The sequence below is a fragment of the Mobula hypostoma genome, chromosome 4 (genome assembly GCF_963921235.1).
Source record: "Mobula hypostoma chromosome 4, sMobHyp1.1, whole genome shotgun sequence".
Lineage (NCBI taxonomy): Eukaryota > Metazoa > Chordata > Chondrichthyes > Myliobatiformes > Myliobatidae > Mobula > Mobula hypostoma.
The window spans coordinates 116,315,098-116,342,582 of NC_086100.1; positions in this window are offsets into that span (position 1 = coordinate 116,315,098).

The following is a 27,485-nucleotide window of genomic DNA, read 5'->3' on the forward strand; positions in this document are numbered from 1 at the left end:
TGGTGGGGGAGGGTAAATGCAAAGCAGACACCAAGTGCTAAATCAAATGATTCCGTTTCTTATCCTCTTATGCATCAGAAGGAGAGCCCACTTGCATCTTACTTCTCACTTGGCAACAGACTTCTACAGTGCTTCATGAGTTTTTGTTGTTCACTTCACTTCAGTCACAACATGCTGGAGGAACTCAACAGGTTGGACAGCATCCGTGGAAAAGATCAGTTGACGTTTCGGGCTGGAACCCTTCATCAGGACTGAAGAGGGAAGGGGCAGAGGCCCTCTAAAGAAGGTGGGGGGACGGTGGGAAGGATAAGGCTGGTAGGTGCCAGGTGACATACCAGTAAGAGGAAAGATGAAGGGGTGGGGGAGGGGAAGCGGGGAGGTGATAGGCAGGAAAGGTGAAGAAGGAATAGGGGAAAACACAGTGGGTAGTAGAAGGAGGCGGAACAATGAGGGAGGTGATGGGCAGCTGGGGGAGGGGGCAGAGTGACATAGGGATAGGGGAAGGGAGGGGGAGGGAATTACTGGATGTTGGAGAATTCTATGTTCATACCAAGGGGCTGGAGACTCCCTAGATGGTATATGAGGCGTTGCTCCTCCAACCTGAGTTTAGCCTCATCATGGCAGTAGAGGAGGCCATGTATGGACATATCTGAATGGGAGTGGGAAGCAGAGTTGAAGTGGGTGGCTAGTGGGAGATCCTGTCTGTTTTGGCAGACGGAGCGGAGGTGCTCGATGAAACGGTCCCCCAATCTGTGTCGGGTTTCACCGATATAGAGGAGGCCACACCGGGAGCACCAGATGCAATAGATGACCCCAACAGACTCACAAGTGAAGTGTTGCCTCACTTGGAAGGACTATTTGGGGCTCTGAATGGTGGCAAGAGAGGAGGTGTAGGGACAGGTGTAGCAAGCCCACTGACTCTCATAACTACCTCAACTGTACCTCTTCCCACCCCGCCACATGCAAAAATGCCATTCCCTATTCCCAGTTCCTCCGTCTCTGCTGCATCTGCTCCGAGGATGAGGCTTTCCGTTCCAGGACATCTCAAATGTCCTCTTTCTTGAAGGATCGTGGTTTCCCTTCTGCTGTCATCAATGATGCCCTCACCCGCATCTCCTCTATTTCCCACACTTCGGCTCTCACCCCATCCTCCCGCAACCACAACAGGGACAGAGTTCCCCTTGTCCTCATCTACCACCCCACCAGCCTCCGGATCCAGCACATTATCCTCCGCAACTTCCGCCACCTTCAACAGGACCCCACCACTAAGCACATCTTTGCCTCTCCACCCCTCTCCGCTTTCCGCAGGGATCGGTCCCTCCACGACTCCCTTATCCGCACGTCCATCCCCACTGATCTCCCACCCGGCACTTATCCCTGTAAGCTTTACGATTCACTTCAGTGATGCTGCGTTAAAAAAAAACCCGTCGTGTTGATGAACACATAAACTGCCCCATCAATTCTCTGGCTCCATAAGTGCATTTTCACAGAGCTTTTCAATTCCAGCTATTGTTCTTACACATCAGCTGCAGTGGAGAGCCATAGCCCTGTGAGAGCAGCAAAGACACGTGACAATGCATGTGTTACCCTCAATGTGTTACCCTCAACGTGACAATGCATGTGCTACTCTCTGTGAATGTAGCCAGACATTTCTTCTTTGCCACCATAGTACTGGAAGATTAGCTTGGCCTGACTGGCCCAACCACAGCTCAGCAGCTTCAGCCTTTTGTCTTTACCATTTTGAGTTCTCTGTCTGTGGCTCCCAACATGTCCAACCGTAGCAATCCATCAGTTTTCGTAAGCCCAGTGGAGAGTGCCTAATGGGAGTCATAAGGTTAATAAACTGTCTTATAAAGGGATTACAGAAGCCTTCATATCCTGTTCAATGTTGCAAAGGTAAAAAATATAGTCACAAAGATTCTTGCCAGGCTAATTTATTCTGATTTCTGGATTCTTCCTTTCCAGTCCCGATGAAGGTTTGAAACACATAGACTGTTTATTTTCCTTTGTATATGCTACCTGACATGCTGAGTTCTTCAAGCATTTTGTGTGTGTTGCTTGAGAGTTCCAGAATCTGCAGAATCTCTTGTATTTATAATTTATTCAGATATTTTAAAATTTGGCAGGGGATCTGATATATTGCCAGCGTCATTTTGGGCTCACAAAAACTTTCCATGTTTAAATTGGCTAAAGCTAAGGGAAAGGTTGGGAAAAGTTAAGAAATGTACCATACTAAAACAAAACTAAAACAGAACATTCTGGATAGAACAAGTCAGGCAGCATCTGAAGAGAGAGAATCAGAACTAGGTTTAGTATCACTGATATAATGTATGTCATGAAACTTGTTTTGCAACAGCTGTGCAGTGCAATACTAAAAATTGCATTAAGAAATATATGCTTGTGTGTAAGAAAATTAAATTAAATAAGTAGTGCAAAAACAGGGTTGGATGGTTCATTGTCCGTTCAGAAATCTGATGGCAGGGTGCAAGAAGCTGTTTGTAAAATGTTGAGTGTGTATTTTCGGGCTCTGAGGGCAGTATTAAGACAGCATGTTCTGGTTACTGGGGGTCCTTATTGACGGATGCTGCCTCTTTGAGACATCCCCTTTTGAAGATGTCTAGGTGCTGGGGAGACTAGGGCCCATGATGGAGCTGACTGAGTTTGCAACTCACTGCGGCTTTTCCAGTTCTGTGCAGTGGCCCCCTTTATACCAGATGGTGATGCAACCAGTTAGAATGCCCTCCACGATACACCTGTGGAAATCTGTAGTGATTTGGTGGCATACCAAATCTCCTTAAACTCCTAATGAAGTATGGCCGCTGGCATGCCTTCTTCGTAATCCCGTCCATAATTTGGGCCTAGGATAGATTTTCAGAGATGTTCACACCCAGAGTGAAAAACTAAGTTAACATTACAGGGAATTGGGAATCTTTAGAAATGAAACAAAGTCAGAACTAGGAGACATAGCCTCAAGATTTCGGGGAGTAGATTTAGGATGGAGATGAGGAGGAATTGCTTTTCCCAAAGAGTGGTGAGTCTATGGAATTCTCTGCCCAATGAGGCAGTGGAAGCTACCTCAGTAAATATACTTAAGACAAGGTTGGATAGATTTTTGCATAGTAGGGGAATTAAGGGTTAAGGGGAAAAGGTGGGTAGATGGAGCTGAGTTTTACGGACAGATCAGCCATGATCTTATTGAATGTCGGGGCAGGCTCGATGGGCCAGATGGCGGACTCCTGCTCCTATTTGTTATATTCTTATGCTCTAATATTCAGTAGAAGGACAGTTGTGTGTGTGCGTGTGTGGATGGAGTGGAGCTTAGTGGTGTTGGCAGTTAAGGGACATGAAGGGAATTAGGTGGATTGTCCATGACAGTGTGGAGACTGATGAAGATCAAATGGTTGTGATGCTGTCTGACTGAACAGGGCAAACAGAAAAACAGGATAGAAAGGATGGACAAATAGAAAGAAATGACAAAATCTGAAATAAAAGAAAGGGAAAGGAAAGGAATGCTAGAAATATGAAATATAAGACTATAAGACCATAAGATATAGGAGCACAATTAGGCCATTTCATGGCTGATCCATTCAGCCCCCAACTTCTGCCTTCTTCCTGCATTCCTTCTTGCAGTGACATATCAAGGATCTATCACCCTCTACCTTAAATATACCCAATGACTTGACCTCCACAGCCACCTGTCATAAGGAATTCCACAGATTCACCGCTCTCTGGCTAAAGAAATTCCTCCTCATCTCCATTCTAAAAGGACGCTTCTCTATTCTGAGGCTGTGTCCTCTGGTCTTGGACTCCCTTACCACAGGAAACATCATCCCCACGACCTGTCTGTTGAGGCCTGTCAACATTCGCTAGGTAGACTGGAACAGTTGATTAACTGAAAATACTGAATCTAATCATAAAGTCTTGCAGCTCAGAATCAGGTGTTTTAGCTTGTCACGTGCATGTTGACCATTGCATTATTTTTCACACTAATCCCCAGTGCTTGGTCCAGAGCCTACTATACCCTTAAATGCTTACTTACCTCAATGCTTTTTCACCCTGCCTTCACCCCCTTCTTGGGCGGTGTGTTCCAGTGTTGTGTCCTGAAGTTGTACTGTGACAAGATGGGGTCCTGCTCCATTGAACAGCTTTGGAAGGAGACCCATTGCTGGAAGCAAGCCGAGATATGACCAGTCACCTACACAACTCGAGGCAAATTGCAGTGGCCAATTAGCCTACCAACCCAGACGAGCTGAGAATGTGAGAGAGAAACAGAGCAAAGGAGAAAAGCACATGGCCTGAGGGAGACCGTGCAAACACCACCCGAGTTCAGCATCTGGATCGGGAGCTGATTTGTTACTCTGAGTTTCACAATTATAAAGAAATATTGAAGCACTGCACATTCTGCTCAATTATAAATGGGAACTTATTCTCTGCAATGTCATAGGAACATGGTGTGACATTTATAGATTACAACCAGATGGTTGTAGCATTAGCCTAGGATATTCTGTGATGTTAGTACCAACTGGAAAAGGAAAAGACAAATGAGTGTGTTATGATAATGCACTTTACAGAAAGCAGATTACACCCAGGGGTATTAATTGTTCAGTGCTGCTGCAGTATCTTTATCAGAGGCGAGTCTTGCCTAGGAGTTCTAGTGAACAAAGACAGAGACGTGAGACTGATAGTACTGATGTGTAGTTAGCACGACACTTTGCGGTACAGGCCACCCAGGTTCAGTTTCCTGCTGCTGCGCTCTCCCTTTGACTGTGTGGATTTCCTCAGGGTGCCCTGGTTTCCTCCCATGGACCAGAGACCTACCGATTGGTAAATCATTGTAAACAGTCCCGTGATTAGACTGTGGCTAAATCGGGGGATTGCTCAAAGGGCTGGAAGGGTCTGTTTCACTCAATAAATAAAGGAAAATACACAGTGCATGTATCATATATGGCACATAAAATAATCCTGTAGATGTACTATACAAGTTGACATAAAGTGCATATATGATGTGTCGTTAGATATACATCAGGATTACTGCTACTGGCCCTGTCAGAAATGATGTGTACTAAGTGGTAGCAGGTGTTCAGAAGATTCACAGCCTGGGGGAAGAAGCTGTTACCCAGCCTAACAGTGCTTGTTCTTATACTGTAGTACCTTCTGCCTGACTGTAGGAGGTCAGAGAGATTGTGGAACAGATGGAGGGGTCCTTGACAATACTAAAAGCTCTGCAAATGCAACGCTTTTGGTGCATTGTATGTCCTGGATGGGGTGGGGAGGGAGTGAACCCCAGTGTTTCTCCAGCATTGCTCGCAATCCGTTGCAGGGTATTGCGGTCTGATACCTTGCAGTTTTCAAACCAGCTGATGATACAGCTGGCCAGGACACTCTTGACATTGCTCAGGTAGACCATGAGGCCATGAGACCATGAGACATAGGAGCAGAATTAGCCCATTTGGCTTTTTGAATCTGCTCCACCATTCCATCATGGCTAATTTATTATCCCTCAATGCCATTTTTCTGCCTTCTCCCTGTAACCTTTGACACCCTGGTTAATCAAGAACCTATCAACTTCCACCTTAAAAGTACCCAATAACTTGGCCTCTACAGTCATCTGTGGCAATGAATTCCACAGATTCACAAACCTCGGGCTAAAGAAACTTTTCCTTATCTCTATTCTAAAAGGATGTTCCTCTCTTCTGAGGCTGTGCCTTCTGGTCCTAAACTCTCCCCTATAGGAAACATCCTCTCCACATCCACTCTATCTAGGCCCTTCACTATTCGAATGTGAATAGGTTGGGGGCTTGAAGCCTCGGTCACCTCATTCTCTTCAAGAAGTGGAGGTGCTGCTGTGCTTTCTTGGCTAGGGAGGTGACGTTGAGGACCAGGTGAGATGATCTGTTGATGTGCATTGGGGAGCTTTGGCTCCATCTCATCTGCGCTGGGTGATTTATCCACTTACTGTGCATCAATGCTTTCAAGTATTGAGTACTACCTTGATCAAATTTCAGCCCGTTCAGAATCTAAGTCTGAAGACTCATGTTAAGTTTGTACACTGTCCCTCAATCATACCATGTGCAGTCATGAGTTTTTGGAGCAGTGTAAAAGACAAAAGATGTTAAGGTCAGAGTATAGGAAATGGAAAAGATGCAGTTGAGAACCCTATGTGTTGGAGGGGAAGTTATGGATGATGGAAAGGAAAATCATGTTGGAAGGACTAGTGTGAAAACAGGTACCTCTGCAATGGAGAAACTGGACTTAACAATTTTATCTGAGAATTTCAGACAAAGAGCCTTTCCAATTTGTATCAGAAGTGAGCACTTCTGTTGAAAGATCATCAGTATGTTTGATGTTAATTCTGCTTTCCTATCCCCTCAGGTGCTATGTGATCTTGACGGTCTTTCCAGCGTTCTATCTTTTTTTTAAATAATTTGAGACTTCTTAGACTTCATAGTTTTTTTTGTCTCTCTCTCTCTCCTTTTCCTGTTTTCATTCACCTCCTTCTTCTTACATTTCCTGGATCCAGTTAAAACGTGACACAAACACAACTTCACTGACCCCTCTCAGCCAGCACTTACTTCAGTTGTACCATTCATACCCTTGCATACCCACCCTATCACAGCCCTTTGTACTCTGCACTCGCTCTCTTCACTGCAACTGAACACATCAGAACCTTTCTCAGTTCTGATATCATCAACCTGGAACATAACTCCATAAAAGCTGTTTGATACTTCTCAGGCTTTCTGTTGTTATTTCAGATTTCTGCTGTCTTTTTACACTTTTCAGTTGCTTATTGCCTAGCCTGGTTTCAAATATGATTAATTGCAAACTAATATAAGTAGTTTTGTTAAATGGGCCTCGGATCCCCTCCAATACCCGTGGAGCAAATACAGAACAGTGATAGCATTCTTCATTAGTGTTCCTGGCATAATATTCATGGCATCAAAGCAGAAAATCTGATTTGCAGCTAGTCCATGAAGTCTCCAAAGGCTTTCTGCTCCAGTCCGGGTCCAATAAATACACACCAACATAATTTTGGTGAACAGTTAGTGGAATTTCAGATAAAGCTGTAAACAGATGAAAGGAGACACTTGTGCCATTCAATCTCCCACTGAAACACAGGATATTTTGTTCACTTCCACAGAAATAATAAGGTTCCAGATATTATATTCTCTAGTTACAAAATAATGTTTTACATCTTGATTTACCCTATGTAGCATACTTCCTACATATATTGCAATGGAACGTGTCAACAACTAAACATGTTCAACACATTCATTACGTTTTCCTTTTATAATGATTTTTTTGCTGCTTATTTCTATGAGAACAAATGAAAATCTAAAACAAAACAAGCTGTGAGCTTATTAAAAATGCATGATTGCTAACATTAGTTATTACTCCATTTGCCAGATAATTAGAGATAGTTATTTGCAGGAACAAATGATATAAACCTTACAGCATTTACAAAGTGTCATCTTGCACTCCAGTAATTTTGTTTAATGTCATTTACATTAAAGGTGATTTGTTATGTGTAGATAACAAGAGGTTCTCATTGTCAAAATAAAAGGGCATTGATGTTCTTACAATTCTCATGAGTATTCCGGAGGGTCTTATTGTGACATTAACCTCACATTTTTAATGTAATAGGTTTGTTGTTTGGTACGGTTTAATATAGACAAAATCTGAATCAAACTAATCCAGACTAGAAAGTCCCTTTCCTTCGGCTTGAGTTAGTGATCTCAAGGACAAATGAAATAAAGTCTTGCAAAACAATTCCAAAAGAAGGCTGCCAAAAATTAGTTAACTTGGCAATTATACCTGCTATTCCTCAAGCTTAAACAATCAGGCCATCTCTCAGTGAGAATTGCATATCAAGAATTCAAAAGGTGAAAGAACAATGAACAGCACACATGATCACTAATCAGGAACTACTCGTAAGATGAGTAACAATACTGAAAAGAAAATTAATTACAAAACAGTGTGAAATCTAACTATAATTTTTGAATTATATCTGATGATAGTTTTAGTCAACAGAAATAATTAAGGGAGTTGTAAAATGGTCTTTATACATGAGCACATAAATAACAACATATATAACCGTACTTTCAGCACAACTACGACTTGCAGAAATGGACCTCCTGTACCAGAATTTGAGTTTCAGACTTGTTCAAAATCTGACTGTCCATATGCCTTTACTTCATTTCTCTACCTCGATTCCCAGGACATTGAGGCATAGTGCTTCTGACGCTGTTCTGATGCATGGATTTGCCACTTGTCATGTTTGTTCAGCTGACTGCATCCCAGTAATATATACTCACATATATGGAGCCATCCCCACCATAATAGATGCTGATGTTGTTCAGGCCTGCTGGTTGTTTTACGAAACAGTGGGTAGAGTTGGCTGAGGGACAATAAGGCATCTTACTGGCCCAATACTTTATAAACGTGTTAATTTACTTACGCTTAAGACACAAAAAGGGAGACATTTCACAAAGTTGCCATAATCTCTCGCTGTAGCAAATAGAAAATTGGAGAAAATCATGAACAATTTGTGCTTTTGATAACTTAGAGTTTTTCTGTGAAGAGGTTGCTGCTTTTGCTAAAAGTTTAAGGAGAGACCTCCTCCCCATTCAGTGAGAATCCGGATGACTAATTCTATATAACTTATTCCTCATGTTTTAAAAGTGATATCAATAGCCTGTTGCCTTACATGCATATACCAGAGAAATGAAGTTCTTCTAATTAACTGAGATAGCAAACAATGCAAAATTATTATTTAGCAGATAATCCCAATGTATGTCAGAAAAAAAGCTGTGTAAGAATATGCGGAAGTTACCTGGATGGATTTCTAACAGGATATGAATAATTTTATGGGTAAGTAGAAAAATATTTTATGTAATATTAAGGTCAAATTTCCTCATATCGTATGCATAAAGGATTCCACAAGTATAGAGCATTAGAGTCTTAGAGTCACAGAGCACTACGGACCAGAACCAGGCCCTTTGCTAACTGTAAATCAGCACCCAGGCCCCCTTTACTGCAGCACATCTCCACTGTTCAGGATTTCCATGGCACTAACCTCAGCCTGTGGCAGCCCAGAGAGCGAAAAGAGAGTGCATGGTTTCTGCACACTAGATTTAAACTCCACCAGCAATGTGACATCATCATCTAAATGGCAGGTAGCGAGAGGGACTGCAATACTCCTTAAGTGGGCCAATCCCTAGCTAGCATGGGAGAGTGACTTTCAATGGACAGGTAAGATGAACACTTATTACAACAGATGGATAATATCTTGCAGCTCATTAGAAGTTACTGAAGCCTAGAACTTAGGGTGTAGAGTGCTGAAAAGAGGCTTACAAAATAAGTTAAAATATCACATGCTAAATTTGACATTCTTCTGTTGGGTGGGTCCCTTTTGAGGGAAATACCTTCGCTAGATGAATGTCCGACCCTGGACTTGGAATAGTTGATATTAAATTTACAGTAGATAAAGATCTGAAATCGGTCTCGGCCCAAAACGTCGACTGTACCTCTTCCTAGAGATGCTGTCTGGCCTGCCACGTTCACCAGCAACTTTTATGTGTGTTGCTTCAAAGATCTGAAATGTTGGCTTGTTCTCTCATCATGACTTCTGCCAAAACCTCAGATATGCTATTTTTGCTGATTTACCAAAATTACAAATGATTTTCTACAGAAGATATTTTAGGAAAATATGCAACAACTCTCTGGAAGTCCTAATTTATTTTTACAAGATAAATGAAGCTTTATAGCATTTTACAACAAGGATTTTTCTTTTGCTTTTACATTGTGAGATATTCCTCGACAGGAGTTCATTCAGTAAGTACTGCTAACTCTGTTAAATCAAAGTTCATGGTGACATCAAGTGAAATTACGTGAGATGTGGCTGCAGTAATTACAGTGTTACAGAGTGCACTAATTCCATACTGATAATTTTCCTCCTCATTGTTTCACAATCTGCATTTACGAACCTGGATAATGACATCTGGCAATGTGCTACTGTGGTATCCACTTCACACAGTGTTTTGCAGTTCTAGGCTGATCTCACAATGACTTCCTGTAGCTATGAAGAAAAGTTATGTTAGGTCAAGAAATCTATTTGCTATTACAGATTAACTTTATTTCAAGTGGAAAATTATCATGTTTTACACACTAAGCTCAGACTTCACTTCTTTTGAAGTGTTTGGCTAGGTGAATTTGCATATAGCTCAAAATATCTGTGAGTGGTAACACCATTGTCACTCCACCGAAGAGGCATTATTGGCAGAGCTCAAAACGTTTACTGGTGGGAAGATTCCTCAGAACACATGGCTCACAACACAGGACACGTTTAGCCAGACAATCCCTGTGCACTTGCATTTCACCGCAGAAGACACTATCTCTGTTGGCTTGTTGCTTCAAAGTAAATCTAGTAAAATGTATGTTACCGAGCAAGATAATTTTGTGTGTCATGTAGGTTCTATTTTTTGATCATCAAGAAAACTGAACTTGTCATGAGATTAGAATGGGTCATGTGCACATGAATGGCTGCTGCACGGTGAAACGTAAGGATTGTTTATGTATTATTACGTCAGGACAAGTGGAAGTGAAATATTTGTTGTAGGACTGCTGTGAAAAATACACAACTGCAAATTAGAAGCACATCTAACACTTCACTTGATTGACTTAAATGACAAGAAAATTGCTCGGGTGTGAAACTAGCTGTCATTACTCAATCACTCATTCTGTGTTCCCATCTAAAACCAATTTCACTTCCAGTTGTGCTGATTGAATTAAGTGACTCTGATCATAACTGCAGCTCCATATATGTGAAATAAAATGCTTAATGGTTTGCATTCAAGCTTGTCTCACTGGGTGTTTTCTCTGTCTGTCTCTGAACTTATTAAAGAAGCATGCATGTTTGGGCCATCTGAATTTGATTTTCAACCTAATAAATGGTGAGTGGCATTTAAAAGTCCAACTGGGATCTTATACACCATTTTCCCACCTGAGTCACTTTTACCTCAGTCCTGTAAGTGCATCCATCTCTCAATATTAAACATGATTTCTTACGCTTGCAAATAATGGCACTTTGCCTTGTTGCAAGACAATGAATAACTTCAAAGTTCAAAGGCAAACGAGAGAATCAGAATCAGAACTGGAATCTCGTTTAATATCACTGGCATATGTCGTGAAATTTGTTAACTTTGCAACAGCAGTACAATGCAATACATAACAGAAAAAAAAGACTGAATTACAGTCAGTATATTGTATATGGATATTATAATGGTTAAATTACATCAGTTGTGCAAGAATATAAATTAAAAAAATGTAGTGAGGTAGTGTTCATGTGGTCAATGACTATTCAGAAACCGGATGGCAGAGGGGAAGAAGCTATTCCTGAATTGTCGAGTGTGTGCCTTCAGGCCTCTGTACCTCCTTCCTGATAGTAGCAATGAGAAATATAGCTACAATGAAACACATATACCCATGCTAAACCTAGTTCTCTATAGATGTCTGAATGGACAGTCTTTAAAGGAACTATGAAGGAGACATTAGAATGTTAGAACATAAGAACATTTTTGACAAGAGCAGGCTATTCAGCCCAACATAGCTTGACAAATTCCTGTTCACATAGTGTGTTGAAATAACCATTAAGTTTAGATTTGAAAGTCACGAAGGTGCTACTCTCAACTACACAACTAGGTAGTTTGTTCCATGTGTCCTCAGCTCACTGTGTAAGGAAATGCTTCTGAAATCAGTCTCCACCTATGGCCCAGTGTCCCTGGTAACGGGATTAATTTTGAAGCAGTAGCTGGCATCCATCTTCCTTATACCCTTAATGACTTTGAACACTCCTATCATGTCTTCTCTCATTCTACAACTACTTAAACTAAAAGATTTAATTCTTTCAATCTTTCTTCATAGCTCATACCCTGCAGACCTGGAATGCGTCTTGTCACTCTTCTCTGGTCTCTCTCCGGTGCCTTCACATCTCTCACACAATATGGAGGATTAGGTTTGTTGGATACTATGATTTTTTTTGTTTGTTTTCAGTCATTGGATCTGAATGCCACAGCATTTGTTGTCCATATCCAACTGATACCTGCACTGAGGTAGCAGTTATGGGTCACATTGTTGGATCTGGACCCATATAATTCTGCTGGATAAAAAAGGCAAATTTCCTTCTCTGAAGGACATTAGTGATCCACATTGATCCTTTATAAAATCCATCATTATCATAGTTCATGGTTTCTTTTTGAAGAAGTTCTTCTTGGATTTAATTTCCCCGCTTGAGAAAGTGGGATTGGAACTCATTTCTACCAACTCATTGATCTTGGTTTCTGAGCAGCGCAGCATCATAACCAATAGCCTAACTGGCAACCAAACACAAGCCCTTGGCTCACTGACTAAATGCTAATAACTAGCAGGCTTAAAATGGTCTGGGCTTCCCAAATTTCCCAGTGGGTGGCACTGTGGGTGCATGGCTGATGTCATGCCCATTTGGCGCTCAAAAAAGAACTTCCTCACGTTACGCCATGTTCAGATGATCACGTGGACTTTTCAAAATGCATTTCATTAATAAATTGTAAAAATACAATATAGTATAATAAAAATATTGCAGTTCTCAGAGCATAATATTGATCAATTTAATTTAATACGTTTATAACAACCTAGAATGCCTCAGTAAGTTTTCAGTTCATGTTTCTTTTATTAAATATTCTGTAGCAAAAGCAAACTGCTGGAGGAACTCTGTGAGTTGAGCACTGGGGGTGGGAAAAGAAGCGGTGCAGAAATTGCAGATGTTTTGACTTGAAACCCTGCATCAGGGAAATTCCTTCCATCTAAGCTCACTGAGTTCCTCCAGCCATTTGCTACTTTTTGCTCCAGATTCCAGCACCTGAAGTTTCTTGTGCCTCCATATTAAATACTTTGTCATATATAAGCTTAAATGTCCCTTAAGCTAGTTCCATCACATTGGTGTGAAATAAAATTGTGGCCTTAACCTAGGAAATTGTTGTGGCAGTTACAAGTGTATGCATTGGTTATGAGATCTTGGAATGTGCTGTTCTGCAATGCTTGGTTGAAGACAAATATGTTTTGGGCTGGGGAAGGCACGGTAGCATAGTGATTAGCACAATGCTTGACTATACTAGTGACTCGGGTTCAATTCTCGCCACTGCCTGTAAGGAGTTTATATGTTCTCACCATGACTGCATAGGTTTCTTCCCACAGTCCAAAGACACACCAGTTGGTAGGTTAATTGGTTATTGTAAATTGTCCCATGATTAAGCTAGGATTAAATTGGGGGATGGCTGGGTGGTGTGGCTCGCAGGACCAGAGAAGGTTTACTCTGCACTGTATGACAATAAATAAATAAATAATAAAGAAATGCTGCTCTCATAGTAGTATTCAGCATACATCCTGGGAAATGAAAACATTAGTCAAGGCCCTGTGTCTCTACAGCTCAGTAATGGCTGGTGCAGAGTATAGGCCAGAGTTGTATCACTTATAGCAGCACCTAGAACATCTCAACTGATGAGCAGGTTCCTATTGATCTATTGACAGGAAATGCCAATTCATTGGCTCTTCACTCAGCTCTGAAACAACTGGACAATGAAGATACATCAGGATGTTCTTCATTGACTACAGCTCTGCATTCAACACTACCTTCCCCTCGGAACTAATCACTAAGCTCAAGACATAGTCCTTCATACGTCCTTGTACAGCTGGATCCTCAATTTTCTCACTTGCAGACATCAGATTGGCAACAACATCTCCTCTAAAATCTCCCAGCACAGGTGCACCACAAGGCTGTGTGCTTAGTCCCCTGCTGTACTCGCTTTACACTTATGACTCTGTAGCTAAGTACAGTCCCAATGCCATATTAAATATGCTGATGACACCACTGTCCTTGGCTTAATCAAATGTGGTGACTAATCGGTGGAAGTGAGGGAGACTGGAAATCTCTCACTCAACATCAGCAAAACCAAAGCATTGCGCAGTTCAATTTTGGAAAATGTGGTTGCTCCCCGGAGATGTTTAAATGCAGACAGGAGCAGGAGAAGAGGTTAACGGTTCTTCACAGTGATGTTGTTCAGGGATCGATAATCAATGCAGGGATGGAGCTTGCCAAATTTCTTGCTCAACAAGAAAGAAGCCTGCTCTTGCTAGCAAGGTTTACCGATGGATAAACCCCATGGCCAATGCCTTCTTGATGCATACCTTCATGGCCACCATTTCAGGATGAGGGAGGGAAAAGAGCTAGCCCCGGTGAAGGTTGGTGCCTGGTAGGAGGTCTATGGCACAGTCGTGTGGCTGATGTGGGGGCAGGGTGGTGGCCTTTCCTTTACTGAAAACCTCAAGGGGATCCACATATTCAGCCTGAATCCCAGAAAGGTCCACATCCTTAGCTGACATAGGAGAGGATTCATGGAACAGAGCTTGAGCTGGACCCAGACGGGCAGCCAGGCGTGGCAGTCCCTACTCTTGGAGTACCTTCAGAGACCAATTGATCCATGGGTTATGTCGGGATAATCAGGGGAGACCAAGTACCAGTGGCAGTTCAGGCGAAATAACCAGATAGAAAAATATTTCTTCATGATGGTTGCCTTTGAGCACCAGTTGGAGTGGTTGGGTGGAAAGGTGGATCTGGCCGTCGCCCAGAGGTTGACTGTCCAGCGCCTTGATGCTGATATATTTTTTTTAAAATCCTGAGTCATAACACCCCATCTTTGAGCGAGAGATATATCCATAAGATTTCCGGCTACACCAGAGTCGATAAACGCCTTAAGTTCATGGGTCTGAGACCTCCATGACAAGGAAGCTGGGAGCATTACACAATTAGGGGAAGCTGACTGAAGAGAGAACCAACCCTTCAGGATTCCTCTCCTAGCTGATGGGTATTCTCTCTTATTGGACATTTGGGGCATCACCACACTAGAGGCAGGAACCTGTTCTCCTGCGCCACTCTTGTTCCTCCTGGGACAGGCACATGCATCCCACTTGCATAGGCTCCTCTGTGGGCTGGGTGCTGCTTGCTGAGGGAGGGGCAGAGGACAAGGAAAGACGGTGATCAGACGGTACGTAGGAAGTTTGAAATATTCTTTCCTTGCGCCACTCAGTCACCTGCTCATCAACTTCAATAGCCAGATTAATCAGGTCATCCGGACTATCCTGCTCATCCCGGACAGCGATCTCATGCCAGACCCCTGTGTTCAGTCCACGCTGGAAGGCAGTGATGAAAGATCTCTCATTCCAACCCATCTCTACTGCAAGCGTACAGAATTTGACTGCATAGACTCTCACCACTCCTCTGCCTTGGCGCAGGTCCAAGAGTCAGTGGGCAGCCTCCTGACCCTGTACTGGAAGGTCAAAAATCCTCCTTAACTCCGCCATGAAATGTTGGAATGACTGGGCTGTGGGGTATCCTTGCTCCTGTAAACTGTTGAACAGGCTGAGTGGAGGTCCATCAAGAAGATTGACCATGTACACCAGTTTTCATGATGACTAGGCTGGGCTTGGAATGTCAGCTTGCACTGGGTAACAGAATTCCTGCAACCATTGGGATCACCAGAATATCTGCCTGGTGGTGGAATACTCAGCTCCTACATGAATGCGGGTGTCTGTGGGGCTCGGAAGGTGGGAGTCAGTTCTGGTCCGGGCATGGGAGAACGAATGAAAAATGAAGCCAACACTGAGGATGAAATGAATAACTAAATATAAAACAAATACCGCTAGTCTTCAGAGTTGGTTGACTCGACAGTCCAATTTCTTAAGCAAGGCCAAATGCAAAGAGGCAGCAAAATGTTGCTGTGCTTTGCTCAAGTATCGACACCCACTAAAATGAAAAGAATCGGGTTAAATATCAGCACAATGAAATAGTAATTAGCTGACACATGCATATTCACGAGCGCATTTTTCATATCTGCTGCGCTGCCGAATCCATGGTTCTGACAGAGGCAATATATGGTGACATGTATGTACTTTGATAATAAAATTTACTTTGAACTTTGAAACAATCTCTGCTTCACCTTGTAATGTACTCAGCCATTTCTCAATGGTGCAAAATTGGATCCTCTTGGGGAGACACTGCTTATATTTGACTTTGTTCTGACAGGCAAGAAGTTTTAGTCACAGGAGTTCAAGATTAACATCTCTATCTAGAATTTATCATTCTCCCTGTCAAATCAAAAGCTTTTCTTTGTATGCAACAAAACTCCAATATAGATGAATATTTGATCATCAGAAATTTAATTTGCATACATTTTTTATAATAGGCTGTTAGTTTTGTTTTCATTTGTGCATTCCTTTAAGTACACTGTTTTTTGTTTAGCTTTTTCTCTGAAAAATTACAAATCTTGATTCACAGCACAGTAACTTTACCTCATGGTAAAGGAAGCTATGAGTCAAACCATTTGCCTGGGAACATGGCTTCACTTTGAGAGTCATAAAGTCACACTACTAAGAAGCAGCCCTCCTCAGTCTATCTTATCCATGTTGGTCATCAAACATCTGTTAATACTAGTTCCATTTTCCAGACCGGATACCAGACTTCCATGGCAAGTCATCCTAGATGCTCACTTAAATATTCCTTAAATTTGCCACAATATCTACCTCTACCATGCCCTCACTCTGGCCCAGAGGGCTGTTTGAATCTGTCTCAAAGATTCATTACGGTGTCAGTGTTGGCGTACCTCTGGATGAATGGGAGAGTTCTACTGGTGTGACTGACCCGACTGCACCACACAACACCTAGGGCAAACTCTCATTGTGCACCCTGGGCAAGTGTTACACTGTGGAAGCAGATGTCTTTGAAAATGCTCAAATACAGGAGCCTGGATCTTTTCTGCATATATCAGCATACAGACAGTTTCAAACGTGGCATTAAATATGTAAATGCAGTAGTTTGGCACTCCTCCACTAAATCTCTTCCAAAAAAACAAAGACTTATCCTCAGAGAGATGTTCATAGCTGCACATAATTCAACTGCACGGTCACTAATAGGAGATAAAACATAGCTTTCTTTCACCAAGGATGACAACATAGTTTAAATAATGAAAACCCAACTGCAAGGACCAGATGTCCATCGCCGGACCATTTTATGTGGGCACTCAGTCTACGCATACAGAATGAGCTGTGGACTTTATTATGAACATTTTCCTGATTGGCATAAGATACAGCTCTTAATAAACTCTCGTGCATTTCTAGGTTAGATTGTCATAAACAACGTGCAATGGGACTTCATTAGTCCCTGGATGCAAAGTGCTACAAGGGTCTAGGTTCTTCTGATATTATTGAAAAATTGACATTTAAAGAGATTTGGGAGGGGAAAGGACTACATGGCTTGAAGGAAGATTGGAAAACACGATCTTCCCCAGCACCTGCAGAGTATTTTGTGTTCAGAAAACATGAACTTCCATCACAATGGCTTGAAGTTGAAGACTTTCTTGCATAACTGTAACATACCATTTCACTTTAGATCTGAATATCATCATGAATAAAACAAATGCTTGCAATTGTTGATTTCCTGTCAAATCTCTTTCAGAACAAGCCTGATTCCTTTTTACCAGATGAAGGAAGTAGTTTTGAAGAGTGGTAACTCAAATGCTGTAGAAAAAACATGACAGCCAATTTGTGGTTTAACAGGAAAGGTACGTCCAGAATTACTCAGACTGAATTAATATGAGGAGAAAAAAGCACTATGAAATTATTGGACCAGTTGCATGGATGGTAGATCCAGAGACACAAATTTGAATCCCATTTTATAAATTGGTGAAATTAAACTGGATGAAGATAATAAGTTTGAAATACATAAAGAAATGCCTATTTCAGTAATGGTGATCACAAAACCCCCAGGTTTTCAAACTAAAGTTCCATCTGCTTCTCTAATTTCCTTCAGGAAAGAAAATCTGCCATCCACACAGGGTCTGTTTTCTATGTGACTCCAGACTTATCAAAGTTGAATGATCTTGCTTGAAATCTGTACAACTGAATGCAGAAACAAAGTTTTTAAGGCAACAAGTCGCAGAGGATGAAATGGAGAGAAACAGGACTTGGAAATCCCATTATAATTTTGGCAGATGTCTTTACATTCAGATAATATCAATTAAAACTGAACTGAATAACTTTTAAAAACTTCTAAAAAGACATTCTCATGAAAATTCATGTAAACAAAAATAGTTAAACAAAAACTTAGATGCCCCTTGCAGGTGTAAAATTCTCAATGCAGTCAGACTTGGTACAGGATTGCCCTTAAAATTGCGATGAGGAATGCAAGCAAGACTGTGGCCCATCATCAGGGTCTACATGTGGGGAAAACCGATTGATCTGACCCTTAAATGTATCATGTTAGTTCTTACTGCAACCAACACAGTGCAGCCAATTATTGCTTGGTTGTGATGTTAAAAAAATAAGAATTTTAGAAATTAACGATGTCCTGCCAGCCCCTATTGCCCAGAAAGTTATTCTATTTAGCATTGCTTTTGAGAACAGGCTGTCCTCAGCTTATGAATGCCCAGAAGTTAATTGTGTCCATATGTTGGAAAATACACAAGATTGTGTGAAGCAGTTGGCCTACCTCTACAGTACTGTAATGAATGGTGCTGATGAGGGCCAATTAACAAGAACATTTATTCGTTACTGTCCCCTACCTGGTTACAATGATACAGAATCAGATGATCCACGCTCATTTTCTGACTTCAATAGGCTTGAAGTATCAGTCATTGATTACTAGGGTATTGTTGCACAAGTATCAATAGAAACAATTGTTCATCAGTTTCCAAATGTGGTCTCTGCAGTAAGATGAAATAGAATTAGTGATTTCCCTGTTACAACAGCTATAAAATGGTTGAATATGCTGACAAGATAGCTAACTTAATTTTAGGCTTTCGTTACCCAGATATACGTATCTCAGGCGATTTACTGAAAATCATGTGGTAGTTTCCAACAGTGTTCCCTCTAAGGTGTGTGCACACATCTTTTGCTACTAGCACACAAAGGAATTTAAACTGTGCACAAAAGGCTGTCACCCTCTACCTCTTTGGCATGTTAAGTGTATTTCATGATCATACACAATGTCATTTCCTTTTCTGATTTCTGATGTGGACGGTGTTGACAACGTGGAGTTTATGATGATTTGCCTGCAAATTTTAGAACTAGCTTATTTATATTGTTTTTATTGAAGAAATTATTGATTCACTATGTCGAATTCCAAAGAAGCAAAGGGCATGAAACGCAAAAGAACTGCTAGTTCATTTAAAATAGAATGGCTTAATGAAACAGTAGAAACTGCTACACTGAAAGTTCATGAGGTCAGGAACGTGTAGGTACAAGAAATGTTTGTGTACAGGATATTGGTCCCCCTTGGACTCAAGTGCAACCCATCCCTTTTGTACAAGTCGCACCTGCCCCAGAAGACGTCCCAATGATCCAGAAATCTGAATCCCTGCCCCCGCTCCAATTTTTCAGCCACTCACTCTTCTGCTACCTCATTCTATATTGTTCATCCAACAAATTGCAACACAAAGGCCATAAGAAGGGAATCGATGAAATATAAGTACAAACTAGCCAATCATATAAAGTAAGATACTAACATTTTTTTTCAGTTATATAAAGAGTGAAAGGGAAGTGAGAGTTGATATTGGAAAATTATGCTGGTAGTAATGGGGGACAAAGAAATGGTGGATGAACTTAATGGGTGCTTTGCATTAGTATTCACCGTGGAAGACACTAGCAGTGTGCCAGAGGTCCATGAGTGTTAGGTGGCAGGAGTGAGTGCCATTTCCATTACAATGGAAGAAGTCTTAAGGTAGATAAGTCACCTGGACCAGATGGATTTAAACACAAAATAATCTGCAGATGCTGTGATCAAAGCAACACTATTACTGGTCTTTCAACTGAAGCTACAAGCATTCTTCAAATCCTTCCCCATCTTTCATTCTTCAGTCCTGACGAAGGGTTCCGGCCCAAAACGTCGACTCATCATTTCTAACTGATGCTGCCTGACCTGCAGAGTTCATCCAGCGTACTGAAAGTGTTACCAGATGGATTTAACAAGCAGGGTGGACCAAGGAGAGTCTGTATATGTCATTTACTTGAATCTTCAGAAAGCATCTAATAAGGTGCCACACATGAGGCTGCTTAACAAGATAAAATACCATGGCATTACAGGAAAGATACTGGCATGGATAGAGGAATGGCTGACAGGCAGAAGGTAGCAAGTGGGAATGAAGGAGGCCTTTTCTGGTTGGCTGCCAGTCACTAGTGGTGTTCCTCAGGGGTCAGTATTGGGACCACTACTTTTCACATTGTTTGTTCATGATTTAGATTTTGGAATTGATGGCTTTGTGGTAAAGCTTGCAGATGATATGAAGATAGGTGCAGGAGTAGGTAGTGCTTAGGAAGCAATGCAATTGCAGAAGGACAGACAAATTAGAAGAATGGGCAAAAATGGCTGATAGAATACAGTGTTTGGAAAAGTATAATTCATTTTGCTAAAAGGAACAAAAGTGTAGACTGTTACCTAAATGTGTAGAAAGTTCAAACATCAGAGGTGCAAAGGGACGTAGGAGTCTTCATGTAGACTCCCAGAAGATTAATTTACAGGATGGGTCTGTGGTAAAGAAGGCAAATGCAATGTTGGCATTCATTTCGAGGGGAATTAGATATAGAAATAGAAGATAATGCTGAAGCTTTATAAGACACTAGTCAGGCTGCACTTGAAGTATTGACAACAGTTTTGGGTCCCATATTTCAGAAAGGATGTGCTGTCATTGGAGAGAATCCAGAGGAGGCTCACGATGACGATTCTGGGAATGAAGGGGTTAACATATGAGGAGTGTTTGGCAACTTTGGGCCTCCACTCACTGGATTTTGAAGAATGCAGGGTGATCTCATTGAAACCTACTGCATGGCATGTTGAAAAGACTAGCTGGGTGGATGTGGAGAGGATATTTCCTCTGGTCAGGGTATCTAGAATATCAGGGTATCAGGGTATTTTGATGCACAGCCTCAAAATTGAAAGGCGACTCTTTAGACCAGAGGTAAGGAGGAATTATTTTAGCCAGAGGGTAGTGAATCTGTGGAATGGTCTGCTACAGACAGCTGTGGAGGCCAAGACCGCGGGTATACTTAAAGTGAAATTGATAGTCTCCTGATTGGTCAGGGCATCGAAGGTTATGGAGAGAAGGCAGGTTTATAATTGAGTGGGATCCGGGATCAGCCATGATGGAATGGCAGAGCAGACTCAATGGGCTGAATGGCCTATGTCTTATGGTCTTATAGTCTAATACAGAAACTGGTGTTACCTGTGTATATTGTCGCAATGCAAAAGTTGCTGGAGAATTTGCAAGTGGGATTGATGTGTATTATTTTATTCTTTTAAGCAATGAAAAACAAACTGGACTTGGTAGTTTATTATCCTTAGAATAGCTTCAGGTTTACTTCCATTTAAAAATTCAGTGCTCACATGTTGTTGTCACTGGGCAAAAGAAAATTGCACAGCACAAGATTTTTGCAGACACTGGACATTACAAATTAGAGAGAACATTGGTTTCCAGTAACTTGTGTACTGTATTAGGAATCTTGCCTCATATGGAGTAGTTATTTGTTTGTAGTGGAGGTAAGGGAGACTCTAAACAGTATATTAGTAGGATTGTTTCAAGGGATTTTTGGAGGTTTTCTATGGGCTGCATCGTGACCAGTGCTAGGCAACTTTGACACCTCTTCATATCTCAGTGAAGTGCTGGGGCTCATTGGAGACTGAAGACTGAGCAGTTAAGAATACATGAGCAGGGCTACCGATTGTTAATAAGTAATGCTATGAATTGCAAGTAACCTTGAGCTTGACTTATTAGTGAAGAATCAAGTAAATAACCTCGAGTTTTGTTTTCTTAGTTGAATCAGACAAAATTTTTAGCTCCAGTTAGAAGTTGGATTATGGCATAGATCAGGGGTCCCCAACCTTTCTTGCACCATGGACCGGTTTAATATTGACAATATTCTTGCGGACCGGCCGACCAGCGGTGGGGGGGGGGGCGGGGTGGTGTTCGAGTAGGGTTAAACTCACCTCAACTTGTCTTTTACAGTTAGGGTTACCAACTCTCTCACTCTCAAATAAGGGACAAAAGTAGCAGTCAAATCCCGGGACACTTTACCCCAGGAAGGACTACCATGACCATGAAGCCTCGCTCGGGCACATGTGTGCACATGCGATGTGATGTGCGTATGCACGTACGTGCCGAATTTTTTCCCCCACACATTGGTTTTGCCTTCATCTTCCTGACTACACTGTACATACATTATTTCTACTTTATATAGGCCGTGTATTTATCATGTCATTCCTGCTTTTACTATATGTTAGTGTTATTTATTTTCGGTTTTATGTGTTATTTGGTATGATTTGTTAGGTTATTTTTTGGGTCTGGGAATGCTCAAAAAATTTTCCCATATAAATTAATGGTAATTACTTCTTCGCTTAACACCATTTCGGCACGAAAGGTTTCATAGGAATGCTCTACCGTAGCAGGGGAAACACGGGACAAGGGCGGTCCGTTTTGGGACAAACCAATTTAGCCCAATATACGGGATGTCCGGGCAAATACGGGACAGTTGGCAACCCTATTTTCAAGTTCAACAGTGCGTGAGGAAAGGTGCAGCTGACTCATATCATTTCCTCACGGCCCGGTAGCGGTCCACGGCACAGGGGACTGCTGGCTTAGATAAAAGTTAAACAAAATTACTTCAGTTACTAATTCTTTCATTCTTTTAGTTAAGAGTTAGATAAAGTTGTTTAATCAAACACTTTAAGAAATCGTGTCTTGGTCACTCGAAAAAAGAAAAACATGAGCCCTGATCTGAGACAGACTCCTCTAGCAAAACTGACAGCTTGTGTTCTTAGGAGACAAAGATGACTTATTACTGCAGGGAGGTTAAACGTAAGCAAGTCTTTTTTCAAGACATGTTCTCATTTGGGTAAAAAGTAAAGGCATCCGTTAGTCTTGCGAGACCATGGATCTGTGCCTGGAAAGTCTTCACTCTCCAGGGTGCAGGCCTGGGCAAGGTTGTATGGAAGACCAGCAGTTGCCCATGCTGCAAGTCTCCCCTCTCCATGACACCAATGTTGTCCAAGGGAAGGGCATTAGGACCCATACAGCTTGGCACCAGTGTCGTCGCAGAACAATGTGTGATTAAGTGCTTTGCTCATTTGGGTGGTAGGGTGAATATACATTTCTACCAAAGGAGGTGCAAGGCACTCCTTCCCTCTGCTCGCCTGCAGGTCACCTTTGGACAAGTGTGACACCTGCTTAGCCCCCACCAATCAGGGTCACATGAAGCCATGGGAGCAGGTGGTGGATGATCCTATGAGCAGCTGGTGCACATCACAAATCCTGGTTATGCAACCACTGATGACAGGCAGACAATCTCTGATGAGTATTGATAATGGCTGGGTCACCAGTTCTGTAAAGAAGGCAATGACAAACCACTTCTGCAGAAAAATTTTCCAAGAACAATCATGGTCGCGGTCATGGAAAGAGAAAAGAATAAGAACAGATGGAAATACAGATTAAAGACTGATGGAATATCACAATCGTCCAGCACATAATGATGATGATGATGTTCTCATTTAAAATTAATAATATTTGTACAAACTTGTTCATATGTAAAGGTGTCCATAAATTGGGTGTTGATAATCTGGGGATGCTCTGTATGAGTAATTTAGCAGCAGAAGCAATGGGTAAAGTGTTTTTAGTACACACTTGCCGAGGCACAATTACCATTTGCACATTATTGCACAGCAATGATGTGAGTAGCAGCTTGATTTTGGGCTTGCATAAGATGTGATCAGCTGCATTAGAAAATCACAGCAGAGTCAAAGACCAATGAATGCAAAATGGAGATAAAAGGTTCTTTTCAGTAAAAAGAAAACCCGAGGTAGGATCAATATGAACATAAAAACAAGGGTTGATGAGTATAACACAAATTAGAGTGATGGGGAAAATTAAAAAGTATTAAGGAGGTTAGAGTGCACTATAGTGATCTAAAGAATTACAGCCTTTGTATGATAGAGACAGCACTTGCAGAGTATAGCAGCAAAGAAAGTTGAAGCTGGACTAATGGTCAAAAAGTCAAAATTAAAGACCCTTTACCTGAACGCATGAAGTATTTGCACCAAGTTAATGGATTAAGTGCTAAAGACAGGTGAAACTGGGTGTGATCCAATAGCTATCACAGAGCCACACTTGCAAGGTGACCAAGGCTGGGTATAAGCCAGAATACTTAGCATTTTGGCAGGATAGATCGAATGGAGAAGTGATGGTGGCTCAGATAATAAGGCCGACTTTGGTACAGTGCTGACAATGGCATTAGCTTAGTAAATCAGTAGGTGGGACAAGAAATAACAAATAATAAAGGAAGAAAATTATCTGAGGGAAGAATCAACAGATATTAGCTCTGAAGTTAGACAACATACTGATCACAATATAAACTGGGATTGCTGACAAAAATAATATGATTCACGTCAATGATTTTGATCTGTATTTAAACTGGATAATCAAATTGGCAAAGATAATCTTGTACATGAGTTTATGGAATGGTTTTGAAATGGTTTTCTGGAACAATATAATTCCAATAAAAAGATCATTTTATATCTAGTTATGTATGATTCTCATATAAGCTTACAATGTAGAGAAAAGGCATTCAGCTCTCTGAGTCTATGAAAACTCTCATAGCAATCCCATCAGTAGCATTTCCTCACCAAATTCCCTTGAATCTGTTGTCTACCATACCATCATGATTTTATTCCACTACCCATCAACACTAAGTGTAAATCACAGTTAGCAAGTAGCAAATCTTTGAAAAGTGGGACAATACTGAAACAGCTATTAGAAACCCACAGGAAGAACATGACAGACAACACTGAACATTGTGATAAATCCCAGGTTGCCAGATATCTGAGGTAGCATAACTGTACATTCATGAGGTGGAATTAATAAACAAAATCTGAATAAATGCTGTAAGGAGAAGAGTGATCAGAACATGATATAATTTCAGTTCAACATTAACAAATTTATGTTCCAAATCACAGTCTTAAACTTAAATCAAGATATGAAGAGAGATTACCTACTGTGGACAAGGAAATTGAACTCAGGTGTTTGATGGTAGATGAGCAGCAGCAGACATTTAAATAAATCATTTACAATTATCATTGAGGATATATTGTGAATGTAAGGACAGTGCAGGAAAATAGGTCTGTGGTAACTAAGGAGATCAGTGATGGTTTTTTGACCAAAAGAAAAGGCATAAAATACTGCAATGAGTTGTGGTAGGCCTAAAAGTAAGAAAAATCTTGAAGAACAGCCATGGTTAACAAAAAAATTGATAATGGAGGTTTACATGAGATGTGACAATTAACTTGAAAGAATAAGAGAAAAGGTTGCAAGATATTCTGTAGTCTTATAAGAGTAACAAATGCAAACATTACTCCTTTAGAAGTTGAAATGGGGAAATTTATAATGGAAAAAAAGGAAAAGGCAATAAAAATATATACTTACCTTTTACGGGAGAGGATGTATGAAAACTTACCAAAATAATTGGAAATTCTGGGCAAAAAGGAAGGAAGATGTAAAACAATCACTATCATGGGAAAAAAGCTGTCAGGAAAGTAATAGGACTAGGCCTTTTGGGTGTGTTGGCCTGCCCTCAGAGTTTCTAAAGGAAATGGCTGCTGTGAAAATAGAGGCAATAATTGTGATCTTTCAAAGCTTCCTAGATTTTGGAGGTGTCCCAGATACTAGATTTGAAAAATACAAATATATTGTCAGCATTCAAGAAAGGAGCGAGAGAGAAAACAGAAAGCAGTAGACCAATTATCACATCAATTGTAACTGTGAAAGCAACAGAATGTTATTAATAAAGCAGTAATAGGTAGTTTAAAAATTATAATATGATTAGGCAGAGCAAACATGTTTTTTCAAAGGTCAGAAATATTGTAGAAATTTATTGGAGTCTTTTGAGGATGCTGAGCAGAAACAAAACAACTAATAGATGCAGTGCTTTGGATTGCCAGTATGACTTCAATAAGGTGCCACGTAGAAGGTTACTGCACAAGATAAGAACTTATTGTATTGATGGTAATATATCATCTGGGTTATGATTTGTTAACTGACAGAAATTTGAGAAAAGTGATAAACGTCATTTTTATTTTGGCAAACGATAACTTTCAAATGCCTAGGGGAACAGTGCTAGAGCTTCTGCAATTTATAACAATCGCTGTGACTTTAACAAAAAGACAAAGAATATTGTATCAACACCTTCTATGAACAAAGATAATGAGGCAGTAGGTGGGGGGGGTTCTAACATCTGCAAATGGATATAAACTGGTTATGTGGAGGAATGTATGGTTAATCACTTTAATATGGGGAATAGAATAATGGAATGCTATTTAAGTAGTGTGAGAGAATTAAATATTGCTGTTTCAAAGATCTCAAAGTTCGAAGTAAGTTTATTGAAGTACATGTATGTCACCATATACTACCCTGAGATTCATTTTTTCTGGGCATACAGAGTAAAACAAAGAAACACAAGAGAATCGATGAAAAGCTGCACACAAAGAAAGATGGACAAACCTCCAATGTGCAAATGACAACATACTATGCAAGTACAAGAGAAAAAAATCCCAAAATAATAATAGTAAATAAATAATTAGTAAGTATTGAGAACATGAGTTGTAGAGTTTTTGACAGTGAGCCCATAGGTTATGGAATCAGTTCAGTTTTGGGATGAGTGAAGTTATCCACTCTGGTTCAGGTGCCTGACGACTGAGAGGTACTAACTATTCCTGAACCTAGTGATGTGGGACCTAAGGTTTCTGTACCTACTTCCTGATGGCGTCAGCAAGAAGAGAGCGTGGCCTGGATGGTGGGGGTCCTTGATGATGGATGCTGCTTTCTTCTGACAGTGGTCCTTATAGATATGCTCAATGGTGGGGAGGGCTTTACCTGTGATAGACTGTATTGTATTTTTTGTAGGGTTCTCCATACAAGGATATTGGTGTTTCCATACCAGGCCATGATGCACCCAGTCACTATACTCCACCGTGCATCTACAGAAGTTTGTCAAAGTTTTAGATGACATGCTGAACCTTCACAAATTTCTACGAAGATAGATGCCCAACCTTGTTTACATGCTGGGCCCAGGGTAGATCCTCTGAAATGATGATGTTGGCATCAAGATGGTACCAGTGAACGACAATTTCTCGGGCAGTGTCTTAGGGATAGCCAATCCCTTTGATATTTCACTTTTTTTGTGCCTTCTGCTTGTTCTTTTTGTCTTGATTGTGTTTCGGAAACTGTTGGAGCCTGTAACGTGCAGTTTGGATTTCGATCGAGTGACCTGGTGTTCTCTGTCCCCAGAAAGGATTGAGAGCTGCCTTGTGGAGAAGACCAGGGAAGTCCCCATTTTAAGCTTTGACGAAAATTGAAAAGTTGAGGTGA